Source organism: Canis lupus, chromosome 1, assembly GCF_048164855.1.
Source record: "Canis lupus baileyi chromosome 1, mCanLup2.hap1, whole genome shotgun sequence".
Lineage (NCBI taxonomy): Eukaryota > Metazoa > Chordata > Mammalia > Carnivora > Canidae > Canis > Canis lupus.
This window is the reverse complement of record NC_132838.1, coordinates 30,838,918-30,854,569: the sequence shown is the minus strand read 5'-3', so window position 1 is coordinate 30,854,569 and position 15,652 is coordinate 30,838,918. Positions and strand designations below refer to the sequence as shown.

General features: G+C 40.5%; 1 pseudogene; it reads right to left on the bottom strand.

Annotated features, from left to right (window-relative positions):
- Positions 1–13,698: 13,698 nt before the first annotated feature.
- Positions 13,699–14,301, bottom strand: LOC140614612 (proteasome maturation protein pseudogene; annotated as a pseudogene).
- Positions 14,302–15,652: the final 1,351 nt, after the last annotated feature.

The window sequence follows — 15,652 nt, the reverse complement described above, 5'->3', positions numbered from 1 at the left end:
CCAGGAGACCTCCTGCAAGTAAAAAAACAAAAAACAAAACAAAACAAAACACCATCATAGTGGCCAGAAGTTGAACATTCACTCCTTTACTTAGCAACAACAACAACACCTTTAAAAAAAAAAAAAAAACAGTGCTGAGAGTGCTTACAGAGAACATAGTCTTAGACTCAAAGACGGTTCATAAGCAACCAACCAGGAAGCCATGTTGAACATAGGGTCAGAGTAGAGATTTTATATCAAATTAAAACCTGGATCAGATTCCAAGCTTTGCCAGTCAGTAATCATGCAACCTTGAGCAAGTTGTTCTTTCCAAGTTTGTTTCCTCTTTCACTAAATGAGAAGAGTGGTAGTTATTATATGAGTTGTTGTGAGGATTAAATAAGATGCTTTATTTAAAATTATTTCCAGGGGCACCTGGGTGGCTCAGTGATGGAGCATCTGCCTTCTGCTCAGGTCGTGATCCCAGTGTCCTGGGATCGAGTCCTGTATCAGCACGGGGAGCCTGCTTCTCCTTCTGCCTATGTCTCTGCCTCTCTCTCTGTGTCTCTCACGAATAAATAAATAAAATCTTTTTAAAAATTAAATAAAATGATTTCCATAGTGACAGATACCAATATCTAATGGAGGAGAACCATTACATGTGTTCTAGGTCCCCTCTGTTCCAGTTGTAGTCCCTTTCTTTCCAGTGTTGTCATTTACACACAAGGTTTTAGCTGTATCCTGATTGTGGATAATTCTAGTGTGTATCCACAGTTCCCTGGAAGTTGCAAAAATATCTCAAACTTCATGTGCCAAACATTGAATTTAGGATGCATTCACATCCAAACCTTCAGAACTGGCTTCCCCCAAATCCCAATCTCATTGAGTGACATTACCAAGAGAGAAGTCTCATCACGTGTCTCCCCAACTTGTCCCACTCCAAATTTCAAACCATCATTGGTCTTAACAGTCTTACCTCTTAAGCTTCTCTTAAATTGTTATATTTCTCTTTATCCCCACTGATACCACTGCCTGGATTACAGAAGAGCCGCCTTACTGGATTCCCTTCAAATCTGGCTCCAATTTATCCTCCACAAGGCAGGACATGAGTCTTTTCAAAACAAAATAGCTTCATGATAGCACCATCACTTCAATTTGTCAACCCCACTTAAACCACCACCTGGCTTTCCATGACTTTTTAATATAAAGAGAACACCCCTTAACAAGGTTTATAGCATTTTGTATAGTCAGCCCCCTGCCAACTGCTCTGTCTTCATCCCACTCCCACCCCCTACCAGCTCCAATCTGTTCCTCTGTTCTAGCCACACTGGTCTTCTTTCATGACCAGATACGTACTATGCTCATTCTGCCACAGGACCTTTGCTTATTCCATTTCCCATTGTCTGGATGTTCTCTGTTCCCTTCTTTCCTACTTGGTTCTAATTCTTCCTCCAGATCTCAGTAGAGCATTCTTTCCTCAGAGAAGTGTTGCTTCCTGTGATCTATTAAACCATTCCAATTATCACAAGCAACATTTTAAATGTATTTGATTCTTTGATTAACATTTTTCTCTTTGATTATGTGGTCATCTCCTTGAGGGCAGAGCCAATGTTTTGCTGCATCTCTAATAAGTAGCATAAGCCTGGCAACGTGAGTGGGCTCAGTAACTGTTTAGCGAATGGAACCATGTGACAGAATGACTAAAAACCTGGTCTATGAGATCAGGAAGATCTAGGTTCAAAACTGTCCCCGTACACTGGTGCACTGGACCTGATTTATACTGGCTTATGTGAACCAATTATTACATTTTCAGGAACTTGGAAGCCAGTTGCTAAACATGGACTCAATTACAAAATATATTCTATAAACTTGTTAGTAAATGCATTGTGTTAAGAACAAAGGCAACATGGGGCACCTGGGTGGCCCAGTCAGTTAAGCATCCAACTATTGATCTCAGCTCAGGTCTTGATCTTAGGGTTGTGAGTTTAAGCCCCACATTGGGCTTCATGCTGGATGTGGAGCTTTCTTTAAAATAAAATTAAAAAAAAAAAAAAAACAGGTAGCCTGGGTGGCTCAGCAGTTTAGCGCCACCTTCAGCCCAGGGCCTGATCCTGGAGACCCAGGATCCAGTCCCATGTCAGGCTCCCTGCATGGAGCCTGCTTCTCCCTCTGCCTGTGTCTCTGCCTCTCTCTCTCTCTCTCTTTCTCTCTCTGTGTCTCTCATGAATAAATAAAATAAAATAAAATAAAATAAAATAAAATAAAATAAACCACAAAGGCAATATAAACTCAAAAGTTATCACTTCCCAGTTATAGTACTATTATCTGTGATATTGAGGTTGTTTACATCTTGTACTGCTGGAACAGAAATACTGTATCGTGGTATGTTATTGTGCATGTCTTTTCAACTCCACACTCTGAGTCAGTGGCTTGAAATCAGCCATGGAGGAAGTATTTACACTGTGGAAATATGGAAATAAGCAAACATTATGAACTGGGCGTTGATTTATATTGCCTATTAGTTGCTAGACTTCTAAAAATGTGATAAAGAAAACATTAATAGTGGAGATCATACCCAAAAGCATGCCATGTCTGTAGCCAATACATTATGTATAGCACAAAAAATTAAGAACACATACTGTCAGTATTCAAAAAATATCATCCACTTCAACAAAAAGATGGATGATGGGACTAATGTAACAAGTGAAGTTCCTACACTTGTCTATGATGTTTCACTTTTGTCTGGGTTTTTACTATAAACAAATATTAATCAACTGTCATGACGGAACTATACTCTGTTTTGGTTATAAAAAGTTTACTGGGATATCATGGCCTCCCTCTCATATTAGCTGTAGGTCCTTGAGAAATTCACTTAATCCCCGTCATGGTACTGTGTGTGGAATAAACATAATAATAACATACATGGAGCACTTAGCTCAGTATCTTCCACACAGTGAGCACTTTATATGTATACCTTATCTCCTCCTGCTTCCAGCACTAGTACTACCATTAATTCTTTTCAATAATCTTTACTTAATTTTTGGAGCAGATTATACATGTTCATGGTAAAAACTCAAAAAACAAAAAGTGGTATGGAATGAAAAATAAATCTCCCCACCAAATTGTCCTCATACATCCAGTTCCCTACCTGAGAGGAAAACACTGTTAGATTTTCTCATTTTCCAGAGACAATCTATCAATCTATTAATTTGCAAAACATATGTGCATATATGTATCATATGTTTCAGGGCTTTGCAGAATAACGCAGATTTAGTCTTCTAATGAATAGATGAACATAATCTATATTACCGGTCCCCTATTGATGGGCATTTAGGTATTTCTTTCTTTTTTTTTTAAAGATTTATTTATTTATTTGACAGAGAGAGAGCATTAGCAGGAGGAGGGTCAGAGGGAGAGAGAAAATCTCAAGTAGACTCTGTGCTGAGTATGGAGCCCCAATCAGGGCTCAATCTCATGACCCTAAGATCATGACCTGAGCTGAAACCAAGAGTCAGATGTTTAACCGACTAAGCCACCCAGGCATCCCCATTTAGGCTATTTCTAGCCTTTTGTTGTAACAATACTGCAATAAGTAACTGTGCATGTATAATTTTGTATACTTCTTCATTTTTGGTGCTTTGTTTAAAAATATATTTTTGAGGGGATTCATTCAGTGTGATGGTTGCTCATAATCATAGCTAGCTCAGCAAATGCACTAAAATACTTACGTTTACTACATGACCAGTAGCAACATTTTATTTAAAGATGTCAAATACTGGGGCACCTGGCTGGCTCAGTAGAAAGAGCATGCAGCTCTTGGTCTCAGGTTGTGAGTTAGAGCCCCACATAAGGTGTAGAGATACTTAAAAATAAAATCTTTAAAAAATAAAATTTAAAAAAATTAAAAAATAAAGATGTTAATTATTAACTATATATGTGGGGGAGGGAATGGAGTGTTGATTACATTTGAAAAGAGCATTAATAACCTGGAAAAAGTTTTTCTTTCCTCGCATGAAATAAGAACAGTTATGCTACATGACAAAAAAATTTAAGAAACAAAAATAAGGAACTTGAAACAATTCTGTGTTTTGACCATGTATGTGACAGAACTTCTAGTCTCTGAATAAAAACATCCCTAAAGCAATATTGCAATATGTAATTCTTACAATGGTAACAGCATAGCAATTATTTCATAAAGAATGTTTGCACTTTATTTTCCTTTCTTTTTTCTTTTTTTTTTTTTTAAAGATTTTATTTATTTATTTGACAGCAAGAGTGAGAGAGAGCATGAGAGAGCACAAGCAGGGGGAGGGGCAGAGGCAGAGGGAGAAGCAGGCTCCCTGCTCAGCAGGGCCTCAGTCCTAGGACCCAGAGATCACGACATGAGCCACCTGAGCCAAAAGCAGATGCCTAACTGACTGAGTGACCCAGGTCCCCCATTTTCCTTTCTTCCAGTGACTAATTTTCTCAATTGCTCTTACACATCTGTACAACATTCCATAGAAAACAATCTCACTTCTTCACACAAGGAATTTACTGTAACATTTATGTAGAAAATTTAGACCACCATAATCTATGGAAAGGCCCTTGTTGATAGATTGGGACAACCTTCCAGGTGCCCTCTTTTTTAAATTCTTGAAAAGAAAAGCAATGTCCTTGGTGGTTGCAGGCAATCACTTCTGCAAGGGTTATAAGAGGTTTTCTTGAAATAAGTTATCTTTAAAACTGAGATTGCCAAGTTTTGTTGTTGTTGTTGTTTGTTGTTTGTTTTGTTTAGGTTTTCTCAAGGGTGTTAAGCTGCCTCAGGTGTCAAAAGGGGGTGTCAACACCCCCTTTGTAAGGTTGCCACAGGTTGCCAGGTGAGAATACCCACTTCTGGCCAATGCAGCATCTTCTAGTTGGCAAAGCACTTCCTGAGAAAGGTGCTTCATTGGGTCTCAACAAGCCAAGAGGTAGGCAGGATAAGTGGATGAGTGTCATCACCCCTTCTTACTCCTGGGAAGCATGAGCCCCGGGGAATGTTCATGATTAGCCCAACCCTGCACACTAAGTAGCAGAACACCAGCTTTTCATTCTACAAATTACAAACAAGCCTTGAAATTTACTGTTTGCATCTTTCATTCTATCTCTGCTTTTTTTTTTTTAATTAGTGTTGAAAACTCTATCCAGTAAAGTTGAATATAAACTCAAAATACTTTACATTCTAAAAGAGGAAACAATCACATACTCAAAGACAGAAAATTGAAATTTCATGCAAAAACAGATGGGGTACAAGAGAGGGACAAATACAATGTCTGAGGCTTTAATGGAATCACGGAAGGCCTTGAGAAAAAAGTGGCATTAGAGGGCCAGTGAAGTTTTTAATGGAACAGAAAAATGTTCTCAGAGGTTGAATTTGTGTCAGTAGATTGCTTGGAAGGCACTAGGCAGGCTAGGAGAATGGTCTAACTTAGCAGCAGCAAGAGTTTCAAGCTGAAAAAAAAAAAAGATGAAAAATATCTTTGGCTAAGATAGACTGGGCTAGCTTCTTTAAAGGTACTGAATGCCAAACTCAGGAAGATAGAGTCAGTTCCCTGAGCAGTGGGGAGCCTTCGAAGGTTTCCGAGTAGCTAGCCTGTGCTCCCTCAATGCAGAGGACCAGTCAGCTGGACAGTCCATGAACACACATAAGCGTTTCCTGCCTATAGTTGAACACCGAGCTAGCAGTTGTAATTATGAACTCCATTATTTCCGATCATTATACCCTCTATCATTTGGTCAAAAAATGTAACAGAAGATTTTCAATGAACAAAATTTTGGCACAATAGGAGGTTTTGGCAGGAAGGTGGTGGTGATCAGTTTGGCAGTAATACCAAGGATAGAAAAAGAGGAAACAGGAAATTATGGGTTTATGGGATTAAAAACCCTTTGAAGTGAAGCAAGAGAAAATAAAATTTAGGGAGGTAGCTGTAGAGCTAGAGAAGCTGTAGGGCTAGATAGGGGAGGTGCTGCAAAGCAGACCAGTAAGAACCAGTAAGAATGGATAAGAGTTGGGAACATCAGATGACTCAGAGGATGGTGGGTCTAGAAAGATTCGTTTGGTAATTGATCCAACAAATGTTACTGAGCAACAACCAGGTGCCAGGTGCTGTGCTAGACTCTGTAGAGTCAGGCTTGTGGTTTCCCGTCCTGCCTCACCCATCCCCCAGCTTTCAGCCTCTGTACACCACCCTGCCCACATGACGCTGGCAGGAGACACCATTGGCTACATGTTGACAAATGCATGGGCCACCTGCAGGTTTTTCACTTAAATTCTGGAGAACACTTGACGTTGTTGGCTATTACTTGTCTCTTAAAATTCTCTGTGCCTTTGCCTCTAGGAAACTCTTTCTTCTGATCTTCCTGGGGTCACTCTTGCTGTTCTGTCTGATTCTCTCTGGTGATCTCTTCATTCGCCCCTTACTCCATCACCATGAGTATTCACTGTGGCGGCCAAGAAAAATTAAGGCCATTCCACCTCAAGTTTAGCATTAGCACAAGTACAGCCATCTTAGACCCCTGGGAATAAGGGCTGAACTTTACGGGAAAAACTGCAGAATGTCCTAGGCAGGGAATCCCATATCGGAAAGACAATAAAGTTCAGAATGCCCTCTGCAGAGAATCCCATATCAGATCTTAAGAAACTCTCCCACCCTCTCCCCCATATTGGAATGGAAAAAATTACCCCACCCCTTCTGAAAATCCCCTAGACCAGCCCATAAAAAACCCAGCTGTAACCCACTTCGGGGTCCAAGCCCCTGCTCTGCTGTGTGGAGTATACTTGGACCCAAGCTCGAGCTTGCTAATAAACGCTCGTGCGCTTGCATCGGTGTCGGCTCCTTGGTGGCTTCTCCCATACATAATCTTGGGCACAACATTCACCAGAGCTGTCTTTGGCCCACAGTGCACCTCAGGCCACACACAAGGCACACCCTGTTTGCAATGGCTTTGATCACCCCCATTCCAGGGAATTCCCAGGCCAGGCCACCCTGCTTACATGATAGTCATTTTTCTGAACAGATTCACACACACGTCATTCAGGCTCAGTGCTGGCCAAAGGGAACTAAATGCCTTTCCCTTAATATTTGCCCTGCCTCCTGTAGTCTGGAAACGCTAGCACCATCCACCCAGCGACTCAAGTCAGGAACACAGGGGTTGCCTTAGCCTCTTCCTTCCTTCTCTCCCCACTGTCCTGTCGCCAAAGCCTGGCAAGTGCACTACTGTATAGTGGTTTTCTTCTCTTCTCCTGCAGCCAAACTTTTCAAAACTTCTGGACACTGCAATGACTCATTCCCTAACTATAGCCTTGCTCCCTCGTCACCCTCCACATTGCTACCACTTTGTTTCCCTACTTAAAATTCTTCCATGACTCCATAGCATAAGGGGAAATTCAAATCCATTGATTTATTGCATGTGCCTCTTCCTGATTGGCCTTTGTAACCTCTCTTTATGTCTACTCTAATTCTGCTTCCCCTCCCTCACAGGCTTTCGTATCTGCCACCAAACCGCGGTGCTCTCAGATCCTGGCACAGGTAAAATCTTTTCATACATGCTATTTCATCTGTTTGAAATGTTCATCTCTCCTTTTTTTAAAAAAAATAATTTACCTCAAGTTGTTCAGGACTTAACCCAAATCTCACCTTCTTCAGGAACTCTTCCCTGACCCACAGTCTGATTATGCAATCATCTCCTGTGTTCCTCTGATGCTGGATGTGGCACATGTCAGACAACTCTAATTGCTAATGTACTTATGTTTTTTGTCAATTTTTGAGGAAACATGATTTATCAAACCCATATTTTCTCAAGTGTGCTTATATCCACCCTTGGGCTGACCTGTCTTGAGGTGGAAACCTACTTGTGCTTTTTATATGCATGGATGTGTGTGTGGGGGGGGGGGGGCAGGAGTAGGAGAAAGAAGAGAGGAAAAGGTGGGGGGGAAGAAAAGAAAGGCGAGATTGGGGAGAAGAAGAAGAAGAAGAAGAAGAAGAAGAAGAAGAAGAAGAAGAAGAAGAAGAAGAAGAAAAAGAAAAAGAAGAAGAAGAAGAAAGTGATTTTTTTTTTTTACTAAGATTGAAAGACTGACATACAAATCACTGTGGATGTAGATAAGCTGGTTGGTGTCACTTGGAGCCACAAGTTGGGAGAGTTTTACTCTGGTACCCTGTTTTCTCTGTAAAATTCGAAATGGAGTTGTCTTTTGAGTGGAGGAATGGTAGGAAAATGATAAAAACTTGTACAGCTCTGATGAGGAACAGGAAAAGGTATCAACTTGGGACATGCAGAAGGACTTCTGGGCAGCATCAATGCCTGGCTGAGATTGCAGACTCTGAGTTTATAGGGGCTCCCCCACTAAGATTTTCCATTTGTGTTGGGTCCCTACTGCGACCAAACCCCCCTTCTTCTTTATTGTTCTGGGAAACTCTGTGGCACGTTGCCAAATCCAGACTGAATGAAGGTCAGCCAGGAAACTGTACCCCCTTTACCTTTTGGGGCAGGGGCACTCATAAACCTCTGCAGCCTTCAGGGCCTGGTTTGCCCGGTTCCATGCAGGGCACTCCCAAAAGACAGCACAGCCTTATCCTGCTAAGTGACTCTGAGAGCACACATCCCAGAGACAAGTCACAGCTCAGGACACTTCACTTGCTACAGGGCCAGAACCATTACCTGCCTGACTTTGAGCCTCCTCCAAATGACTGTGACACCTAATTCTAAAATGTATGTTGATACAAGAATAGAGATAATCCAGTCTAAAATAATCATCAATTCACTAAAATTGGCCATTAAAAACTGTAAGCAGCCTGGCCCATGTGTTCCCCATCTCTCTAAGAGCAGTCAGTACTGGAGCATTTGGCGGTCAGCCCCAAATCCCTTTATGAGAGCTGCGTAAGGTCACAGAAAGCCATATACAAAAGGATCCCAAAGAAACTGAAACTGGTATTTCCTCCATCCTCGGGATCAGGAGCTGGGAAGAAATGGCTCTCAGTTTTACTGGCTTGCCTCATTGAGGGGATAGTCACCTCTCTCAAATTGCATCTAATAGTTTCCCACTAAAATATTCATCAACCTCTTCTCGAGGGCATTGATTCCTCAACTATGCCTGAGATTCAAACGATTTGTAAAAAGTGCTGCTGGATGAAGTACTGTCCAGAGTGCAATCGTTTATAGTCAGGAGTCAAGGCTGCTTTCCATAATTTAGACGACAGAATCGGAAACTGATTCCTCAGAGCTCTAAAACTGACCTTTGCCTTGGAAATGTGGGTAGAAACCTGCCAGTTTTCCTACGGATACAAACTGATTCAAAAGGGCAAATTAAAAAAAAAAAAAAAAAGGCAAAAGAAGGTGATGAAAATGCTTATAGAAAAAGACCAAGTACAACAACGGAATGATATAAAGGCTGTTCTTAAAGGAGAAGTTGAATATGGAGCATTTCAGTTCCCATTCTCTCTCTCGCTCTCTCTCTTTCTCTCTCTCTCTCTTTCTCCTAATGTGGGGTGAATTGGCTCTACAGATGTTTATTCTCTAAAACACTGAAGCCCAAAAGCTGCCTCTCCCAGCATGTTCACCATGGACTCAGTCCTTGGCCCCAAGCAGCATTTACAGCATCCCCAGTTTTACTGCAAATCCAGTTTGGAGCCGCCAGTAGGGGGTTAATCTGAGTTCTAGCCGGCACAATACTAGCGGCATCCGCAGACAGGCCTACAGTTGCTGCATAGGCACATTTGGCCCACGTTTCCAAAGAGGCAGTAGCTGTGACTGCAGAGAGCACACTGCCTGCCACTGCTGGACCATTAGTATGGAAATGAGGCATGTGTGTGACAGGTGGCCTTACAACCAACACAATTAACTTTCTCCATTAGCTGACGCTCTGACAAAACAGATGCAGCATCAATAAGCAACCCCCCTCCCCTCCAGAAAAGGAACGACACATTGCAAACCCCTTATTTATAAGGAGGAGCAGTATAATTTCTTCTATACACACAAAGTGGGTGGCACTGGAATTTGCTTTTGTCTTATTGCTGCAGTTGTTTATTTTTTTACATTTGCCTCGCATTAATATTGCAATGCTCCCACGGGTTAATTAGGGCTCCTGAAGTTAAAAAAAAAAAATCATCACAGAAGAAGAGAGTTAAAGTTGGTAAAACCAAACTGGAATTCTTTGCTGTGGAAAAGAAATGCACACCGATGATGATCTGACCTAGCTGTGGAGGAAATGGGGCAGGTTCAGAGATCTGCCATAGGGCCTTCCCACAGCAACAAAATCTAGAACCTGGACTCTCGCTTTTAAGAACGTTGTAGCTCAATAGGACATATTCACAATAAAGTGGAATACAATAATCTGGGAAATTAAATTCACCTTCAGAAATTTGCTCTGTGTTTTTCACTAAGGACAAGGAGAAATCCAAGATTCTGGATTCTGAAGTCATGACAATAACTCCGCAGTGGACTGTATTTTTCTAATTGAGTTTACAACTTTCATCTTAACAGCTCACCTTATGCTTGTCTGGTGCTTTGGAATTCCTTCAGATCCAGAACTTCATTGCAGCAGAGCAATGCAGCTTTAACACAATAACTTTGCTATCATTGCTAAAATTAGAAATGTGGATATTTAACACATGTGGGCCATTGTTTAAGGGAGAAATCCCCCACAAACACAAAATTAGTCTGTTCCAGGCTTAAATTTCCTGTCATAAAATTCTTTTAGAATCTGAAATAGTTATTATACCCTCTGCTGTTCCTGATTTTACATGTGCTAAGCCGATCATCTAGAAAAAGTCTTCTTTCCCCACCTCAATGGAAATTCACTAATGTTTTTGCTGTGTGGCCTGAAGCTTCTTTGTAGAAGCTTGAATATGAGCAATTTAACAAATTTGTCTTCTAGTGAAGGAGGAGCTCAGTCCTGTTGACTTGTTCAGATGTTTGAGAAGTGGACCTTCCCTTCTGTTGTGAGGTGCCCTGGGCTACTGGAAGGAGAGGCACTAGTAGCTAGAGGCGAAGTAGTGGGAACCAGACCCAGGCTCTTATCCTTATTGTACCCTCTTCAAGACTCAGTGTCATCACTTGTAAATGGAAGTAAAATTGTACCTTTTAAGATGGTTAAAAGGAGACATTCAATGAGATCACATGTGTAAAACTGATTTGCTCCTTTTGTGTTAAATACTAGATTGTTTTGGAGGAGGGTGGCAGAGTCTCAGATACCAGATGTTACAGAGAGTCAGCACTTTCCATCATTTACTCTTCCAGAACCAGCTCGAATTCCCCTCACTTTCTCTGAAACTGTAGGCATTCCTTCAGGATTAAAGTGTCTACAACAAAATGTGTAATTGAGTCTTTCAAGAAGAAAAACATCCTATGAACACCCAATAAACCACCCTGGAACATTTAAATCATTGGGTTCCAATCCTTGCTGCACAAAAGTCACTTGGGGGCTTGTTAAAATATCCCTATCTGAGCCCCCACAAGCTGGTGAAATCGTGATCTCAGGGAGGGGTATCAGTCAGCAGTTCCTCCCTCTTTCCTACACTCAGCCCAAAGGCAACCAGTTCCTACTCTTTTTTCCCCAAATCTTTTATCTTTATCCCCTCAGCCCTACCCACTGGATGGTTTTCTTGACCTCAGGCATTCTCATAATAATCATCCTCATTGGGGTACCTGGGTGGTTCAGTGGTTGAGCATCTGCTTTTGGCTCAGGGCATGATCCCAGGGTCCTGGGATCAAGTCCCACAGCACATTCCCCTCAGAGAGCCTGCCTCCCTCTGCCTTGTCTCTGCCTCTCCCTCTGTGTCTCTCACGAATGGATGGATAAAAACCTTTTTAAAAAAATCATCATCTTCATTACCCCAAGATAAATATTCCTAAAAGATATCTTTGATCTTGTTACAACCCTGCTAACAAATGGCAGGGCTCTCTGTGCCTAACAACTATGGTTCTAAACTGGAGATCCAAAATTATAATGGAAAATCACAATAATACATTAGAAATTGTACATTGATCAGAGATCATGTGGTATGGGTTAATACAGAGTTTAATGTCCTTCTTTTGTGCTCCCTCCCTGACTTTGGAAAACAAATCCATCCTTCGGAGCTTATTTCTACCACAATACCTACCAGGGCAGCATTGTGTTTGGCTGGAATAGAGTGACCAGCCACTCCATTTATCCCTGGGCTCAGGGGTTCTCCAGGACATGGAGCTTCCAGTACTAAGAGAGAAAAGTCTCCAGCATGAGTTAGTTACTCCAGGCTGGAATGATATCAATCTAGTGCAGTAACTTTTGAGTTATGAGCTCCCTCTCACAGAAAGCATACAAGCATCTACTCAATGATCAAATGTCACTATTTTTTTTAAAGATTTTATTTATTTATTCATGAGACACACACACAGAGAGAGAGAGAGAGAGAGAGAGGCAGAGACACAGGCAGAGAGAGAAGCAGGCTCCATGCAGGGAACCCGATGTGGGACTCGATCCCAAGTCTCCAGGATCCCACCCTGGGCCAAAGGCAGGCGCTAAACTGCTGAGCCACCCAGGGATCCCCAAATGTCACTATTACAGCAAACTCCTATACTAGTAATTAAAGGTCAGCCTGGAAGACTTCTAAAATGTGTTTCCACTCCAGTCTTCTAGGTATTAAAAAGGTCTACAATTGGAATTGAGGACTTATTCTGGAATCCCTATTTAAATGATGGCATGGAGCGAAAGCTGTTATGATTTTTTTTCAGCATTGTTCCCCAGGACTTCCACAGTTCCTTATCTATGACAACAATCTCCTTATCTGAGCCCCCAGTGGTTTGCTAGGAGGGATCCATGTAGCAATGGTATTTTCCTGATGTACTATAGTCTGTATAAGGTGATGGAATCAAGAACTACCACTGGTACCAAGGGAAATAGGGTCCTTTGGCTTATGGGCAGACTTCCACAAGCTACTGAGGTTCACAATAAAGTAATAGGAGTTTATTGCTCTAGACAAATATCTGCAAGTTAATGACAAAGATCACTCAAGGCAATACTGAATTCTCCAAATAAGGCCCCCCAGTGTTATGGTATGTGATAATCAGAGAGGGCTCAGATTAGGAAACATGATGGGATATTGCAGGAAAGAGTATTTTTCCTCTTTCTTCATAAATCTTGGTCAGAATATCCATTTCTGATTTAGGCTGAAGATCTTCTTTACTTTAGTTCCCAAGGTTGCAGGAAGAAAACAGTTTTATTTTTAATTTTGTAGTTTTTGAGTATATAATACCTCAACAAATTTCACATTGCAAAAATGCAAAAAAAAAGAAAAAGAAAAAAGTAACCTCGAAAACATTCTGCTAAGTAAAAGGAGCCAGATGCAAAGGGCACAGAGTATATGATTCATCAATATAAAATATCCAGAATAGATAAATCCATAGAGACAGAAGGAAGATGTGGTTGGCAGGAGCTGAGGGAGGGGTTGTGGGGAGAAGTTGGTTGATGGATAAGGGGCTTTACTTCGGAGAGATGGACAGGTCTTGGAGCTGGATAGAAGTAGGAGTTACATCACATTGTGAACACACAAATGCCATTGAATTGCACACTTTAAAATGGTTAGTTCTATATTATGTGACTTTCACCTCAATAAAGTACTATTTTTACATTAAGAGAGTAAATGTGTTCCCCTTTCCCTATTTATCAATCACCCAGTTCTCTCCAGAGGTAATCAATGCACCCAATTTCCTGTGTTTTTTTTTCTCATGTGTCAGTACTTTTAATGTTGTATACATCAAATTATAGTAAAAAGACGACTATAAACAACATGCAGCCCCTCTATTTTCATGAACAGCACAACAGATTACAGTAAACCGAGTTTATATTCCACCAAGTGTGGTTCTCCCATTAGTTCACTTTGCGACGGGTCATTAAGAATATCTTCAAATCCAATACTCTCATCATTACCCCTTAAAATATCCAATGAAAGGTTTGAGCTTGGAAGAAATGCACTGCCTTGAATTCCATTTGTAATTTAGTGGAGCGAACAGACCCTGGATGTTTCTTAGTGTAGAAAAATTCATTTTATCTTGGTTGAGCTGGAAATTTTTTTCTGATAATTCAGGAGGATGACTGGGCAAAAGTTCATTTTTCACACAAGGGAGACCTTTTCAAAGAAGATCATGCTGTTCTAAAGGTCCACTTGCTGAAAGTTCAGTAACTGGAATACTGTCCTTCATCTGAGATCCAAGTCCTCTGGCATTCATCCTCACTTGCTCTGTGAACAGCCGCTCGGCCCTATTACTGTCAGCCGGCCCCGCCGCTCACGTCCGTTTCCGGGGTTCCAATTTCCTGTGTTTTCTTTCAGAAATACTGTATGCATGTTCGAAAAGATTCATATATATCTTTTCTGTCCTTCTTTTTACACAAATGATAACATTCAATGTATATTATTCTGTATTCAGTGATTTTACTTGTTTACTTAAAAACAAACCTTGGAAATCACGCATGTCAATATTTAATAATGTCAATAAATTAATTTAGCGGCTGCATAGTATTCCTGTGTGTGTGTGTGTGTGTGTGTGTGTGTATAAAATAATTTATAATCAATATCCTACTGATAGACTTTTGGATTATTTTTTAACTTCTGCTACGAGAAACAGCAAAACAATGAGGAATTTCGTGCATATGCCAATCTGCACCTAAGTGAGTATATCTGTAGGATAAATTCTTAAAACAAAAGCACTGGGTTGAAAGGTATGTGCACTTGTAATCTTGATGGGTAAAATCAAATTCCCTGGCTTAAAGATTGTACCATTTATTTTCCCACCAGTAATGTGTAAGAATGCGTGTTTTCCCGCAATCACTGACGAACAGATCTTTTTTTTTTTTTTTTGCCAGAAATTTACTGTAGCAATATAAAAGGTAGTACATTCTTTAGTTTTTACAAATCTAGGCTTAGTTTAGTTTTGCTATGCTTTGTCTTGCTGTGCTATGCTATGTTAGTAAACATACCCCAAACTGTACTTTTCCTCTCTTTTCTCAAATTTACTCTCTAAACATTTATTGCTTTGAATGGTTTGGCCAATCTTCCTGAATAATAAATTCAGAACAGTTTTTGAATGACTTTGTTTTCTGGAAAGAAAATCTTTAAGTAAGTGTCAATAAAAATGATTACAGATGTGTTAGGTTTCAGTCTAGCAACAAACAGAGCAAACACTTGATAAAACCTTTCAGACCAACACCCAAACATAATCCAATAAATAGATATCAAGCATTTTCTACATGGAATAAGGAATTATGGAAGGAATTATGGAATTATGTCAAGTCTATGATGATACAATAAGGAACGAAATAAGGACAGACATATGAAGCAACATGGCAAATACTCTAAAAGGAAAAAGTGCCTTAAGAGGAAACATGATCTATATGTTCATGAGAGGGAAAGATACCTGAAGGGAAGCACCAGGAGTGTCATGGTGAGTGTTCCAATGGGTGTAGATGGGACTAACCGAATGAATGAGTGAGTGAATGAATGAATAACATCCTAAGAAAACATTTTAGCACATTTTTCTTGGTTTTATTTGTAGCAATGTATTTCATATTTTTTTGTTTTTGATATTCTAGGGTTTTTTAAAGATTATTTATTTATTTACTTGAAAAAGATAGAGAGCAAAGAGAGAGAGAGCTCTGCACATGAGTTGGGGGCAGGGC